Source organism: Pleurodeles waltl, chromosome 3_1 (assembly GCF_031143425.1).
Source record: "Pleurodeles waltl isolate 20211129_DDA chromosome 3_1, aPleWal1.hap1.20221129, whole genome shotgun sequence".
Lineage (NCBI taxonomy): Eukaryota > Metazoa > Chordata > Amphibia > Caudata > Salamandridae > Pleurodeles > Pleurodeles waltl.
The window spans coordinates 13,709,198-13,726,687 of record NC_090440.1 but is presented as its reverse complement, the minus strand read 5'-3'; the positions used below and the strand labels follow the sequence as shown (position 1 = coordinate 13,726,687).

The 17,490-nt window shown below is 46.0% G+C and overlaps 1 protein-coding gene across 6 annotated transcripts in view; it reads right to left on the bottom strand.

Moving 5' to 3' along the window:
• Positions 1 to 17,490, bottom strand: part of CKAP5 (cytoskeleton associated protein 5) — a 627,586-nt gene that overhangs the window by 588,834 nt on the left and 21,262 nt on the right. The gene's annotated exons all lie outside the window — the stretch shown is intronic.

Below are 17,490 nucleotides of genomic sequence, written 5' to 3'. Positions count from 1 at the left end.
CAAATATATAGCACAAGAGCAGCATAGGTTCTCCTCTCGTCAAGCAAATTAGCAAATACACAACTGTTTTTGCAATAATGCTGAAGAGCCAGCACTCCGCTGTGCACAAGATGTGCATCTTGGAGCTTGTTTATAGGAGCGTACTGTGGAACGCAACTTAAGAAATGCATTACTGTCCCTCCCCCCACAGAAATACCCCCCTCATGTGGCTCTGAAGAGTAGAAAAATTACAGAAACAGAAGGCTGTTTCACAAGTCCAGCCTTTTGGATTTGTCAATTTGTTTTTGAAAACTTTATTCTTCTGGAAGTAGCCAGATCCTCATTGATTTAACCCCCCCCCCCCCCCCCCAAGTTGCTGCCTTACAAATAACTGGTACGCCTCTAGCTAAAGTCAGTGGCAGACATAGCCCTGGTGGAAAGGGCCCCAATTCCTTCAGGAGGAACCTTCTTTGCTAGCGAATAACAAATCTTTATGCAAAGAATGACCCACCTGGACAGAGTTTTGTGGACAGCTTTACCCTTCATTTTGCCCACATATCCAATGAAGAGTTGATAATCAATTCTAAAGTCTCACGTCCTCTCAATGTAGAAACTCAGAGCCCTTCTTGGATCCAAGCGGTGCAGTCTTTCCTCCTCCTTTGATGGATGGTGAGGAGGGTAAAAGGAGAAGAGTGTTAGATTGTCCCAGATGAAAGGGAGTGACTACTTTAGTGGGAAAGACGCCCTGGTTCTCGGCACCACCTTGTCAGCATGAAAGCTTGTAAAAGGAGGTTTAACACTAAGAGCCTGAAGCTCACTCACACTTCTAGCTGACGCGATAGCCATTAGGAAAACTGTTTTTAAAAGAAATTCTCAACGGGCAAGAATGCATAGGCTCAAACGGTGAACCCATTAAAAAAGTCAGAATTAAATTCAAATCCCACTGAGGCATTACAAACGAAGTGTGAGGAAACTGGTTGTTAGTTAAGCCTTCAGGGGACTTAAATAAGGAAGGCTGATCAGGAAGGCAAAGAAAGGCAGACAGCACTGACAAATAACGTCCACCGCTTCTGGAGGGACAGAAAATGAACTCAGATTGCCCCGTTCAATCTCCAGGCATGTAGGCTCTGGAGATGGGAGGGGTGTGGAACCTGCCCCTGCAAGAGGAGGTTTACCCTGTGAGGGAGACAGAGCGGAAGGCACAGTGAGAGTTGAAGGTCTGTGTACCACACCCTTCTTGGCCAATCCGGAGCGATTAAAATGACTTGAGCCCGATCTTGGCAAATCTTCCTCAGAACTCGCGGAATCAAGTGTATGGGAGGAAACACGCAAAGCAGTTGGTCACAGCAACGCTCTCTGCACTGGATACTGGAGGCTGCAGAACGACAGGCAGTGTGCGTTCTCTGAGTTGCAAACAGGTCTGAGTAATTCCCCACATCTGGAATACGTGAAGAACCACATCCGGATGGAGACTCCACTCGTGATCTGTCGGGAAGTGCCGACAGAGACTGTCCACACGTACGGTAAGATGTACTCTGGCCAAATTGTTTTCTTCTATGCAAATCCGATGGTCCTGCGCCCAGGACCAGAGCCTCTCTGCAGAGAAGGTGCGACCCCCCACTCCTTCCTGCTTGTTGATGGACCACATCACGGTAGAGTTGTCAGTCAAGACTTGAACTGACTGACTGCGAATGGACGGGAGGAAGGCCTGTAGAGCCAGACGTATCGCCCCCCCAATTCTAACAGATTGATGTGAAACATCTGTTCCACTGGAGACCAATGGCCTTTGATCTCAAGGTCCCCCAGATGAGCTCCCCACTCTAGAGTGGAAGCATCGTTTATGACTGGGGTCACTGGAGACGGTAGACAAAACGGCCTTCCATGGGAAAGGTTGCCATCCACAGCCCAGCATCGTAGATCCGCTGCAGCGTCTCTGGAGATAGTTAAGACTCCTCGAGAGCCCCTTTGTGTTGAAACCACTGCTTGCGGAGGCACCACTGGAAAGCCCTCATATGCCAACGTGCATGAGTGACCAACAGAATGCAGGAAGCAAACAGATCGAGCAGACGGACCTTGAGCACTGAAACAACCACTCCATTCAGAAACTTTGGAATCAACGCCTGAACGTCCTAAATCCTCTGAGGAGGAGAGGCCGGATTCAATATTGTGTCCATTACTGCCCCTTTGAACAGACTGCGGCGCCGAGAGGGCACCTGGTGAGAATTAAGCACATTTACCGTAAAGCCCAGGTTGAACAACTGGGTTGACACCTGCAAGTGATGCAGCACAAGCTCTGGGGACCTGGCTTTGATCAGCCAATCGTCCAGGTAAGGGAATACAGATATTCCCTTCCTTTCGAGGTCCACTGCCATCACCTTCGTGAAGTCCTGAGGTGCGGAAGTAAGACCAAAAGGAAGTGTAGGAGGCTGGACTGGCTTGTAGTGAGTACCAAGGGGTACTTGCACCTTGCACCAGACCCAGTTATCCCTTATTAGTGTATAGGGTGTCTAGCAGCTTAGGCTGATAGATAATGGTAGCTTAGCAGAGCAGCTCAGGCTGAACTAGGAGACATGTGAAGCTACTACAGTACCACTTAGTGTCATATGCACAATATCATAAGAAAACACAATACACAGATATACTAAAAATAAAGGTACTTTATTTTTATGACAATATGCCAAAGTATCTTAGAGTGTACCCTCAGTGAGAGGATAGGAAATATACACAAGATAAGTATACACAATAGCATAAATATGCAGTATAGTCTTAGAAAACAGTGCAAACAATGAATAGTTACAATAGGATGCAATGGGGAAACATAGGGATAGGGGCAACACAAACCATATACTCCAGAAGTGGAATGCGAACCACGAATGGACCCCAAACCTATGTGACCTTGTAGAGGGTCGCTGGGACTATTAGAAAATAGTGAGAGTTAGAAAAATAACCCTCCCCAAGACCCTGAAAAGTGAGTGCAAAGTGCACTAAAGTTCCCCTAAAGACAAAGAAGTCGTGTTAGAGGAATAATGCAGGAAAGACACAAACCAACAATGCAACAACTGTGGATTTCCAATCTAGGGTACCTGTGGAACAAGGGGACCAAGTCCAAAAGTCACAAGCAAGTCGGAGATGGGCAAATGCCCAGGAAATGCCAGCTGCGGGTGCAAAGAAGCTTCTACTGGACAGAAGAAGCGGAGGTTTCTGCAGGAACGAAAAGGGCTAGAGACTTCCCCTTTGGTGGACGGATCCCTCTCGCCGTGGAGAGTCGTGCAGAAGTGTTTTCCCGCTGAAAGAACGCCAACAAGCCTTGCTAGCTGCAAATCGTGCGGTTAGCGTTTTTGGACGCTGCTGTGGCCCAGGAGGGACCAGGAGGTCGCAAATTGGACCAGGAGAGAGAGGGGACGTCGAGCAAGACAAGGAGCCCTCTCAGCAGCAGGTAGCACCCGGAGAAGTGCCAGAAACAGGCACTACGAGGATGCGTGAAACGGTGCTCACCCGAAGTCGCACAAAGGAGTCCCACGTCGCCGGAGACCAACTTAGAAAGTCGTGCAATGCAGGTTAGAGTGCCGTGGACCCAGGCTTGGCTGTGCACAAAGGATTTCCGCCGGAAGTGCACAGGGGCCGGAGTAGCTGCAAAAGACGCGGTTCCCAGCAATGCAGTCTGGCGTGGGAAGGCAAGGACTTACCTCCACCAAACTTGGACTGAAGAGTCACTGGACTGTGGGGGTCACTTGGACAGAGTCGCTGGATTCGAGGGACCTCGCTCGTCGTGCTGAGAGGAGACCCAAGGGTCCGGTAATGCAGCTTTTTGGTGCCTGCGGTTGCAGGGGGAAGATTCCGTCGACCCACTGGAGATTTCTTCGGAGCTTCTGGTGCAGAGAGGAGGCAGACTACCCCCACAGCATGCACAAGCAGGAAAACAGTCGAGAAGGCGGCAGGATCAGCGTTACAGAGTTGCAGTAGTCGTCTTTGCTACTATGTTGCAGGTTTGCAGGCTTCCAGCGCGGTCAGCAGTCGATTCCTTATCAGAAGGTGAAGGGAGAGATGCAGAGGAACTCGGCTGAGCTCTTGCATTCGTTATCTAAAGTTTCCCCAGAGACAGAGACCCTAAAAAGCCAGAAAAGAGGGTTTGGCCTAGGAGAGAGGATAGGCTAGCAACACCTGAAGGAGCCTATCACAAGGAGGCTCTGATGTCACCTGGTGGCACTGGCCACTCAGAGCAGTCCAGTGTGCCAGCAGCACCTCTGTTTCCAAGATGGCAGAGGTCTGGAGCACACTGGAGGAGCTCTGGACACCTCCCAGGGGAGGTGCAGGTAAGGGAGTGGTCACTCCCCTTTCCTTTGTCCAGTTTCGCGCCAGAGCAGGGCTAAGGGGTCCCCTGAACCGGTGTAGACTGGCTTATGCAGAATTGGGCACCTCTGTGCCCAACAAAGCATTTCCAGAGGCTGGGGGAGGCTACTCCTCCCCTGCCTTCACACCATTTTCCAAAGGGAGAGGGTGTCACACCCTCTCTCAGAGGAAGTTCTTTGTTCTGCCATCCTGGGCCAGGCCTGGCTGGACCCCAGGAGGGCAGATGCCTGTCTGAGGGGTTGGCAGCAGCAGCAGCTGCAGTGAAACCCCAGGAAGGGCAGTTTGGCAGTACCAGGGTCTGTGCTACAGACCACTGGGATCATGGGATTGTGCCAACTATGCCAGGATGGCATAGAGGGGGCAATTCCATGATCATAGACATGTTACATGGCCATATTCGGAGTTACCATTGTGAAGCTACATATAGGTAGTGACCTATATGTAGTGCACGCATGTAATGGTGTCCCCGCACTCACAAAGTTCAGGGAATTGGCTCTGAACAATGTGGGGGCACCTTGGCTAGTGCCAGGGTGCCCTCACACTAAGTAACTTTGCACCTAACCTTTACCAGGTAAAGGTTAGACATATAGGTGACTTATAAGTTACTTAAGTGCAGTGTAAAATGGCTGTGAAATAACGTGGACGTTATTTCACTCAGGCTGCAGTGGCAGGCCTGTGTAAGAATTGTCAGAGCTCCCTATGGGTGGCAAAAGAAATGCTGCAGCCCATAGGGATCTCCTGGAACCCCAATACCCTGGGTACCTCAGTACCATATACTAGGGAATTATAAGGGTGTTCCAGTAAGCCAATGTAAATTGGTAAAAATGGTCACTAGCCTGTTAGTGACAATTTGGAAAGAAATGAGAGCGCAGAACCACTGAGGTTCTGATTAGCAGAGCCTCAGTGAGACAGTTAGTCACTACACAGGTAACACATTCAGGCACACTTATGAGCATTGGGGCCCTGGGTTACCAGGGTCCCAGTGACACATACAACTAAAACAACATATATACAGTGAAAAATGGGGGTAACATGCCAGGCAAGATGGTACTTTCCTACAGGAAGGATCACAAACTGGTAGTGCTGCGACCCTAGCACAAACCGGAGATACTTCCTGTGCGACTTCAAAATAGGGATATGAAAATAAGCATCCTGTAAATCGATAGACACCATCCAGTCTCCCTTGTTCAACGCAAGAAGCACCTGGGCAAGGGTCAGCATTTTGAACTTCTGTTCGAGGAACCAATTCAAAATCCTCAGATCCAGGATAGGTCTCAATCGACCATTTTTCTTGGTAATCAGGAAATACCTTGAATAACATCCCTGACCCTTTTCCTGTTCTGGAACCAACTCCACTGCACCTTTTAACAGGACATGCACTCTCTGCTGAAGCAACAGGAGATGCTCTTCCATGTAAAATGAATGATGGGGAGGGAAGAGTGAGAAAACTCCTGAAAAGGAAAGGCATAACCTTTTCCCACTATACTCAGCACCCAAGAGTCCGATGTAATCAACTCCCACCTGTAGAGAAAATGTAACAGCCTTCCCCCTAGGGGTAAAACATGCTGGAATATGGAGAGAAAACTAGGGCTCCCCCAGAGGAAGAGGAAGAGGATGAAGAGGAAGGCTGCTGTGTGGCTCCTTGCATTCTAACCCTCCCTCAGTCTCCATAAGACATGTAAAGAGAAATGGTAGGCTGCTGGACATTGGATTGTAGCCTTCCACGAAATAAGACCCACAGCCAAATCCTCTGAATCTCCGAAAAGACCTAAAGAGTGCAGAAGAGGATGCTTGGAGACCCAAAGATTAAGCAGTTGCAATGCTTTCTTTAAAATCGTTCCAAAGCAGAGTCCGCTTTAGTCCCAAACAGCTTCTCACCATCAAAAGGAAGGTCCATTAGCGTAGCATGAACATCAGAGGAGAAACCAGAACCTGAGCCACGCATGCCTCCTTGTTGCTACAGAAGTGTCCATAGTCCTAGCATCGGAGTCTGAAGTGTCCAAACGAGATTGAATGACCTGCTATGCCGCCACTTGACTGTCCTGCAGGAGGAGTTCATTAAAGTGCCCCTGCACATCCTGAGGCAAATTTTGTACAACTGCTCTTGCCGTGTCCATACTGCTGGAGAAGCACTTCTTAGCTGTCTGCTCCATATGTTTAGACTCCCTATCAGATGGAGTTGTAGGTAACGAACCAGGAGCCGACCACACAGAACAAGAGGCTTGCACCACACCAAGCTCTTAGGCGTTGGATGCTGTGATAGGAAATGAGGATCTCCTGGAGCAACTCTGTACCTCCTAGCCAAAGCCTTGTAAACCGCCGGTGTTGACAGGCAAATTTCTAAAATGGGCTCAGGAAGGGCATCATTGAAAGGGAAGAGAGGTTCAGAAGACGTAGCCGATGGATGCAACAACTCAGTTAAAATGTTTGTTTTGGTCTATGACGACAGTAGTGGTAAGTCCAAAAACTCACCAGCCTTGCGTGGCACTGTCTCAGAGGAGACAAAGACCGATCTCTGGATTAAAGTTGTTGCGGTCTGGGTTGCTTCAGTGGACCTCTCTGCCCTTAGCTTTTGCCAAGAAAAGCTTAGCCTCTCCCTTTCAAGGCCTTCGGTTTCATCCTCTGGGAGGACACGCACCCCTCCATATTGTGATCCGAGCTTAGGTATCACAGGCAATTTTCGTGCGGATCGGTCACAGACATGTGGTCCCTCACACTGCTACAAGGCTTAAATACCGATTTTTTCAGTGGAGACATTCCCTCAAAACAGTAACTGCCAAGGAGGTAGGAAAAAAACGTTAGCGCTGAAGGTGCGGAAAAAAGGGAACTGATGTCAGCACGCCGGCAAGGACTTATTGCTCCGATGACGTCAGACGGAGTCGCGTATGGAGTCATGCAATTGTGACTTCGTCGACGTGAGGCGCTAGGAAGAAAATTTCAGTTGAATGCTGGCGCATTGGGAGAATTCATAAGGTGATGAATCCACAGGTAGTTGTATACAACAGAAAGCAGGTTGTAAATGTGCTTCTTGTGAAAGAGCAAAAATGCAGTCACTCACGGTGAGGTTAACCAATGGATGAATTGTGCTGATCAGTTCCCCATAGTGAGCAGGAAATTTTTTTTTTTTTTAAAAAGCGAAGGTCAGACTCATTTAAAAAAAATTGGCTGAAAGCCCTTCTAACGAAGAACATTATAGATTTAACTTAGCCAAAACCTTTTGATTTTACTTAACACCAGACCTAAAATAACAGGAAGATTACAGGATTGGTTAAACAGCAACCACTGACAAGCCTAGCCGAGAAGATCGGCAACTGTACCATCAAGACAAACAATTAAATTTGCCAGCAAGATATACCTTTAAAATTGGGAGTACCACCATGTAGCTTTAATCCCACACCTTTAATCACAAAAAAAGAAAGCACACAATCTCAGTAAAAAAAAAAATCAAAAAAAAAAAATCATACTTTAACATTACATTTTATCCAGAAGCCCAAGACTAACCTAATTTTTGGTACCGATACTTCAAACTAATGATATGGTTGTAAGATGTTCTCTCGGGTCCCTATAGCAACTGCCTGGACTGCTCAGGTGAATGCTTATAGCGGCACCATTGACCAGACAACACAAACGTATGTAAGGAGATGGCGGATTAAGAAGCCTTACTTATATAGGGGAGTCAAACTGGGACACGTTCAGATTTGAGGTGTTGTGAAGTAAAGTATTTGAGACAGCATCACCCTTATATAAGGAACAGTGCATCCTTACAGGCAGTCCAGCCAAACATGGAGGGCTAAAGCTTCTCCACATTGAGAACATTAACAGACCATCTACGCATGAGGGGACACACCAGCCCATTTAAGTCACCTTACCGATCTGAAGACCTGTACACTACCCTGCCAGAGCTCTTCAGAGGTGGGTAGTGTTGTCTGTACACGAGTGCCTTGCATTGGGACAGCGGAGAGCAGAAGAGCAACCCATTAGGAACCTACCTAATCATAAGTACAATACAATAAACATTGGTTCACCAATATGGATTCCAAAGCAGGGAGCAATTGAATTCAATACAACATTCCACACGCCTGTTGCGTGAACACGGCCATGTTTAGTCTTCTCCAGACTGTCGTCTTGCTGTAATATCCCAGATATCTCGGGCTCAAATTTTCTCATTTCACCCTTTACTTAAATCTTCAGCACTTATTTCCACAGCCAGAAGGGAAGCACGTGTATCAATCTGGACTGAAACATTAACCCTCACCCTGGACCTCAAGCATCTGTCAGGAATTCGAGCTTGACCTAAGAAACCTAACTCCTACAGCTGATGGGACACACAGATAGATGCTCGAATGGGTGAGTACAGTTAAGACTTAAACCTGTGGGCAGTATGAGGCCAACTAAAGTGTAAATAGTACTCTAATATAGTTGGAACTAGAAGATCTGATGTAGCACTTGACTTGTGTAAAGTACTGCTGAATTCAATGTCAGATCTGCACATTAATCTAGAAGAAGGCAACATTGGCCATTTTAGAACATCACAACTCATTTCCAATAGGTTACATTTCAGGTCCAACTCATTCCCCCAAACCAAATCTCACTTATATAAATGTAATACTCTGGATTACTCTGCATAGAGTAAAGACGTTATCTGCTCAAGGACTAACCATTTGTGCTTCAATAAGCCATTCCCAAGTACTACAGACATCCAATTAAAAGTATCAATGTTTACGACATCTGATGTAGGGAGAAACTCTAGCATTTAAAATCAATGTTAAGATCCAATCGAATGAAAATAGCATCAATACTGTGAAAAAGAACCGCAGAGAGAAGTCAAGCAATCTCCAGGCATGCAAAGGAGCCTGTTTTCTGTATAGAGCTACCTATCACAACAAGCGTGGACACCTCATTAAAAACAACACACAGCAACATGATTCTGCAGCATTCTAAGGATTTTGATGCAATGGGCACAGTACCAGAAACAAGGGATGTATTTAATCCATTATGCCTCTGTTTAACCAATGTTTTCAGCACTACACGTCTAAAAATGTCACAACTGAAGGTCAAGACTAAGTAAGCGAAGGCATGCAATGAACAAACTATTGAAGATGATAGGACAGTGAAACAGCAAGTGAAATCATCTTGATATGTTCTAGATCAGGGGTCTCCAATCTCTTCTGCACTAAGAGCTACTTATCTTCAGTGAAAATCGTTCTGAGCTATTAGCAGGGTTGTAATAGTGACCACAATGTGGACGTTTACAATAGTGGCCACCATATGCCAGATTACCAGTAGTGATCACCTCAGCACATCAGGCAGGAATGCCAGCAGCAATGTACAAATGTATTGTCGTTTTTTGGAGCATCTCTACATGGGTAATACATGACAGCCACAATACCACTGACATCAAGGTAACAATAATAGTGATATTGCATGATTTACTACTCAAAGATCAAATTAAATATATTTTTTAATCCAGTTTTTCAGTTTATGCGTTCTGAAAATGCATACATTTACTGCAAATTCACACTATTTTTGGGATACATATACTCATTCAACCAAGCAAAAGGTGCTAATTTAGTAGGCAAGGCTGCACAGAGGAGAGGTACTTCCAGGTTGCTAGAGTTGCCAGTACTACTTATTAGAGAAGCCTGTCTAGACATGGGTGCAAAAGAGTGAAGATAAAGAAACTGGCAGGTGAACAAGGTCAGAAACAAATGGGAGAGAGTTGAACAGGCCTATTGAGTCAGACACCAATGAATTGTGGAGAACAGTAACTCAGAGATTAAATGAAGTAATTACAAGAAAAGACCAAGTAAAAACCTGTGGTCCTGTCCAATATACAGTTACTAGCAAAGTGCACAAGAGAAGCTCTCCTCTACTTACATTTCGTTCACCTTGACAGGGGAACTCACACTGTCGTGAACTCCCAAGTCAGACTCCATTTTGAAAACATCAATTTAGCTTTGGTCCACAATCAGCAGAAATTCTCTCATAATCTGAACACTAATTTGTTATAGCTTCAGACAAGTCTGCCACGAGCTACTTGATATCTATGTCTCAAGGTTTACCAGTAGACAGGACATGTAAAATAAACATTTAATCGGAATTGAGGTACGAGTCATTGGTTTAAACCGGTTGCATCTCAGATTTTGCAAAACCCTCACTTGATATGCTTGCAGAAATGTTCAGTGGTTTGTGTGGGACAGAAATAATCCAGATTTCCTTACTCAGTAATAATTCAGTGGCCCAAGTCCCTGCATTTATGGGTTAGGAATTCAAATCTTGTAGACCTGTGCCCTAGACCCCAGGATACGCAACACCTCTCCATGACAGATCAGGGATAACAGGCCTCTCAATTCATTCCAGTGTTTCCACAGCATTGGCAACCACAAGAATGTGTATTCTCTGGCATGCTAATATAGTTCAGTAGTTGGAGATGGCAGAGATAGCTGTGCATGCAATATCGGGTGAAGGGCTAATTTAGCCGTAATGCACAAATATGAAAACACTTCCTTCAAACCCAGATCCGACACTCCTGCTATTCTGTAACGTATGCTACTTTAATGGTGGCACCATTGGGATACAACTGTATGGTGGGATGTTTGATTAACCCTCTAGCCTCCCCCCTCCCCAATCACTTTCGATTCCCTTACTTATGAAACCATATAGTCACTTATTTCTACTATTTACAGCTTTGTGCCTCTTCTGCGCTATGTTGCTGTTTTAGAATGCCAGAGGAATGTCTCAGCTGTTTGGTAGTACTTGTTCTGGCCAGTGAGTTGCCTGCACCCTGGGCTGTTCCCAAGTTATTGCTGACATTACATCTGCTATTCAGGTTGATGGGACTCTTATTACTGTGTCTTGTACTGTGACTGTTGTTCAACATGCCAATGTATTTCCAAAACAACTCTTAAAGATAACTCCACCTTACCTACACTGATAGTTCAACCTACTGAAATGGACCATTTAACAGACCGGAAACGCCAGCAGAAATGTAACAAGCATCTGTACAAAAATCTGATATCAAAGTGCTAGAGGACTTGCACTTAAATAGCCAAAATCTCATTGCCTAAATGTCTTCCTACAATGCTTTCTACTCCAACACATCACCAAACTCAAGTTTCACATAATTTTGTACTGGATTAATTTACTATTCCAACTCCAGTCCTAGAATATTTCTTCACCATGGGATTAAGTGCAGGCAAAAGATTACACAGGAAGATATTTACGGAAGGCATACATTTTGGTAACTCTATGATCTGCTGTCTGTTACAAATCATCAGATTTTAAAACGAGTTTTAAATCGTTTTTCAAAAGATACCACTGGCAGAGCTAATTAGACTGATTCCATTAGTTGCTTTTGACAGACTAATGCAGATCAGGCTTCAAAGAGCAAGTTCTGTTCTTCTTGCAGCTTTTAGGCTCCCATAAAAACATCTTACAGGGGAGAGTCCCCTTCTATTTCCCAAGAGCTGTTTGAACTGCATCTTCCTATTTCAAGCACTATGAACTATTTATAGAGAAAGTGGGGGGGCAGCGAGCAGCAAAACTGGTTCGGGCCACGCGAGATAAGGTTATGGGGGAGTAACAAGGTACCCAAGTTGACACAATGGATTGGTGTATACAAGCAGGGGACACTAGACAACAAGGATGACCTCAGACATTTAACAAGATCTGGAGCCTGTGGAAGTATCCGGGACTAACCAGGCATAAGGCTGCAAGTAAGGAACATACAGTGGTATAGGAATGAACAGTGGGATGGTCGGATTGAACAGACCTGTGAAAGGCAGTAAGCACCAAGCTAGACGGCAAATATATGACGGTCCCCAGACTCGAAGGTCTATGCCTTAGTACAACTCCAAGGATAAATGTTTTAAAATGATGTGTCAAAGATATCAATCCCTATATTGGTTTGTCCCTTTCTTGTTTCTATGTATGGAAAATAAAATGTACTAAAACGAAGTTGAGAAAAGCTGTGGCTGGGTGGGATCCGTCCAGCTTCACATGGAAGGAGGAGCAGAGTTCCAAGTACATTATCTGACTGATTAAGATATCTTTAGCACTTACAAATAAGTAACAGAAAGGAAGGGGCTACATAAAGGGAAGCAGTAGTCAGAATCCAGCAACAGATTAATATTACTTAATTACATGTATTTAGCAAACCTCTGCCAGAAATATGAACTTGCAGCATTTGTGCCCGTCTCAAGAGTGCGGGACATATCTTGAAGGGGGGGCTTGTATGGTAGGAGAATCATGCACATATATTTGTGTCGAGAAGAAGCATGTGGGTAGAAAAGAGCACTTCTACATCTAGTGACAGTTTGTTAATGTTTCAGATTATCAGTCACTGAAGATAGGTAAAGGATAGTATCCTGGAGATTCAGGGGTTGGAAGAACGGTTATTAGGTGTAGGAAGCTAGCTGTTTATGTGTGTTAGAAATGGGGACTTTGGTTGGCAGTCAGGCTACACCCTGTCCAAGCAAGAATCCTCATTCTAGTCAGGGTAAAAGAGAATCACCCTCAGCTAACCCCCACTCACCGCCTTGGTAGCTTGGCACAAGCAGCAGGCTTAACTTCAGAGAGCTAGGTGTAAAGTATTTGTACCTACACACACAGTAACTTAATGAAAACACTACAAAATGCACAGAACACAGGTTTCGAAAAATAGAAAATATTTATCCAAACACCACAAGACCAAAAACTACAAAAATCCATAATACACAAGTCAAAATATCAATTAAAAACCAAAAAGAGTCTTCATGTAATTTTAAACACAATGCCAACGCTGTTAGTGTGAAAATATACCTGGGTGTGTCAAAAATAAACCCGTATGGGCGAGTGTGCGACAAAAAGGGCTTGCGATGCATCAATATCACTCACGAGCAAGACCATGCGTCGTTTCTCCTTCAGTCGAGTCGGTGTGTGTAGTTTCTTCTCTCAGCAGGAGAGCGATGTGTCTATTCGAACTGCACTCTCGGGTTCTGGAAGGCCTTGCATAGTTTTTATGCGCCCACTGATGTTTGAGTCGGTAATCCAGCCGCATGATGATCCGAAAACCACACAGCGCAGGGTGCAATCTCACCAGCCTCCGTCAGCGATGCTGCGTGTCATTTTTCCAGCTGCGTGCGTCGATCTTTCAGTCGCGCAGTAGGCGAGTGTCAATTTTCAGCCGCGAAGCTGGCGGCGCATAGATTCTTCAGCCGCGGATCAGAGTTGCGTCGATCTTTTCCCGGCACGGCGGTCGGTGCGTGGATTTCCCACTCTTGATCTGTCAGCATCTCCTTTCAGGGTCCCAAGAACTGGATGGGCACCACTTGGCAGAGTAGGAGTCTCAGCAGAGGCTCCAGGTGCTGGCAGAGAGAAGCCTTTGCTGTCCTTGAGACTTCAAACAGGAGGCAAGTTCTAATTCAAGCCCTTGGAGAGTTCTTCACAAGAAGGAAGGCACACAAAGTCCAGTCTTTGTCCTCTAGCACAGGCAGAAGCAGCAACTGCAGGATAGCTCCACAAAGCACAGTCACAGGTAGGGCAGCTCTTCTTCCTCAGCTCTTCTCCAGGCAGAGGTTCCTCTTGGTTTCCAGAAGTGTTCTAAAGTCTGTGGTTTTGGGTGCCCTTCTTATACCCATTTTGCCCTTTGAAGTAGGCTTGCTTACTTTCAAAGAAAAGTCTCTTGTTTGTGAAATCCTGCCTTGCCCAGGCCAGGCCCCAGACACAAGAGGGGGTTGGAGACTGCATTGTGTGAGGGCAGGCACAGCCCTTTCAGGTTTGAGTGACCACTCCTCCCCTCCCTCCTAGCACAGATGGCTCGTCAGGAAAGGCAGACTACACCACAGCTCCCTTTGTGTCACTGTCTAGTGAGAGGTGCAACCAGCCCAACTGTCAAACTGACCTAGACAGGGAATCCACAAATGGTTTAAGCAAGAAAATGACCACTTTCTAAAAGTGGCATTTTCAAACACAATCTTAAAATCAACTTTACTAAAAGATGTATTTTTAAATTGTGAGCTCAGAGACCCCGAACTCCACGTCTATCTGCTCCCAAAGGGAACCTACACTTTAATCATATTTAAATGCAGCCCCCATATTGACCTATGAGGGGGACAGGCCTTGCAACAGTGAAAGACGAATTTAGCAGTATTTCACTGTCAGGACATATCAAACACATTACTATATGTCCTACCTTAATCATACACTGCACCCTGCCCTTGGGGCTACCTAGGGCCTACATTAGGGGTGCCTTACATGAAAGAAAAAGGGAAGGTTTAGGCCTGGCAAGTGGGTACACTTGCCAAGTCAAACTTACAATTTAAAACTGCACACACAGACACTGCATTGGCAGGTCTAAGACATGATTACAGAGCTACTTAGGTGGGTGGCACAACCAGTGCTGCACGCCCACTAGTAGCATTTGGTTTACAGGCCCTGGGCACCTCAAGTGCAATTTACTAGGGACTTGCTAGTAAATAGAATATGCCAATCATGGATGAACCAATTACATACACATTTTGTATAGGAGCACTTGCACTTTAGCACTGGTTAGCAGTGGTAAAGTGCCCAGAGTAACAAAAATAGCAAACAGAGTCCAGCACACATCAACAACCAGGGAAACAGAGGCAAAAAGTTAAGGGAGGCCACGTCAAGGATGAAAAGTCTAACAATGTGGTATATCAGTAACTAGATAGATTGTTTAAATAGTCGAGGGATTCCCCCAGGAGTGGACAGGGCTTGCTATGCAAGCCTAAAAGTTTGAGGTAGTGTGGTCGAGCAGCCTAAGGCTTAGCACAGATGAGTGGAAGACATCCACAAGTACACACAATAGTCAATAAATGAGAACTCAAAAAGTAGATCCAAACCAATTTATAACAAGCATTTGCAATGCAATAGGTCTCGCGTTTGCTCATGTTAGAGCTGATCGTGTTGTAAACTCCTAACCCGACTTTTCATCTATCGGCAAAAGTGCTTTTATGTACATAACCCGAAAAAGTGAAATTAACTGTGTAAAGCACTCGACTTCTGCCAAGAGAAATCGCACTAGTAAAAGAGAAAAAGTAGTCCACGATCCGACAGAAAACAGCAAGCCTCGCATGTTTTCTGTACTTGGTCCCTGCGCTCGAGGAGGGCTAACCACCGGAAAAGGCATGACGTGTGCATGCCTTCCACTAATGAAAGCAAGCAGATTTTACTATGCAAGCCCACGAACCAATGAAACATGTCGACAGGGCTCCAAGCCCTTTTCTAGTAACTAAAGCGTCTCGCTGCGATACGCATGCAACGCAGGGTCGACCCTAAAAAAAGCAAGTATTTTTATATATGTTTAGGCATTCGAGAAAAATCGTTCAGGTAAGTGTTTTTAAATAGAAATTCTTTTTACTTTAAAAAGCGGACACTGTGCAATTTCTGAGTTCCGCAATGTTATCCTGCAGGAGGAAAAACAAGTTCTGTAAACAAGAAGAGTACAGTGACTTACAAGACCAATCGCCAGGAGTTAGGATGAGTGGAGGGCAAAGTCCAAGGCAGCACCTGCAGTACACCATCCGCGGCACAGGGTGCAAAACAGAGTCTGCTGCTCAAATTGTTTCAATGGAGATCGGTCACTGCAAAAAGAGGCTGCAGGCTTTGTCCAGATGGCCAATCGGGTTGAAACAGCGGGGCTCATGCCTCACGCTGCTTAGACCTCTTTGCCACAGCTTTGGGGTGACTGGTGCAGAGGTGTCAGGCTTTTTCTGACCGGAGCAGTTGCAGTAGTGGGGGGGTGGGGGGAGGCTGAATGCAGAGACTGCAGGTGTCATCGGAGAGTCCAGGAAGGGTGAAACCACAATGGACTCAAGACTCTGGAGGGGTGGGAACCTTGTTGGCACCGGTGGTCTACTTCAACTCGGGTCGGAGACAGCGGGTGCAGTGGTGACTTCAGGTGTCTGGTTTTTATGGTCCCAGAGGAGTCAGTTTCTTGGAAAACAGGTCTGCTGTTCACAGGTGGTCTTGAGTCTTTTTCGAAGGCAGGCAGTCCTCCCAGTTTCCAGGAGTCCCAGCTGCAGGACGAGTCGACTTTGGTGCAAATTTTGACAAGGGATGCAGACAAGACGGTGGGGCTGGTACAGGTCAGCTGCTTTTCTCCTGGTCTACTCTTGCAGCTCTTTGGTGTCCTTGGACTTCTTAGGCCAACAGGGTCTGCTTCAATGGTGCCAAGGGCTCATCTAAACACTGAAATTAGGGGTGTTACGGGAATGTATGGTAGTAGCCAATGGGGTCACAACACCCTGTATACGACCACTTCCTATGGGAAGTGGGCATAACCCTGTCACAGAATTCCAAAATCTGCCAACACCAAGATGGTAGATTCTGAAATGTGGTATTTAGATAAGGCAACCCCCTTCAGGGGTGAGACTGACCTGAGGGGTGGACATACCTTTCTTAATACTAAATGTTCCACCTGTCCAGATGCCAAATAGACCCTGAGGCAGGGGGTCAACATTTCCCATGTGAGGAAAGCCAGATCTGTATACCAAGGACGGTGGGCTTCTTTGAAGCTACCAGCCTTGGATTGCAGATTTGCAGGTCAACTTGTTTAGTGGTGGTGGTTGGAGGGGCGGGGTGTAACAGCAGGTTGTCACCAACTGCCAGAGAGTAAAGGCTCTCAACCTAGGGGTCCAGACTTGTGTCTGGTGGTGGCAGGCTGGCTCAAACTAGTCAGCATGCACACTAGAGGTTGGTAGGTTTTCAGGGGACACCTCTAAGGTGCCCTCTGGATGCATGTATTGATAAATCCAACATTGGGATCAGTGTGGGCTTATCAATATGAGATGTTTGATACCAAACATCCCTAACTTCAGTAAAGCCATCATGTAGCTGCAGCATTCGTCTTGACCAGTTTTCAGCATCTGTATTTAAATTGGCTTTCCTGCCCAGTTACTATGTCTAAAGAATCAACAGACATAGCAGGGACATATCTTCTCTTGCAGATATGCCCTCACATGTAATATAATGCAGCCTGTTAGGGCAGCTTTAAGGCCTGCTGCAGGGGTGACTTGCATACAGTGCTTAAGGGACATTACACACAGGCTGTGTCATGTTTTCACTTTTAGGGAGCATCTTGTCACGCAGCCTACAATGGCAGTCTGCATGAGGTTGGTGCTGGGTCACTTAAGAGAGGCACAAGTTGTGCTACAGCTT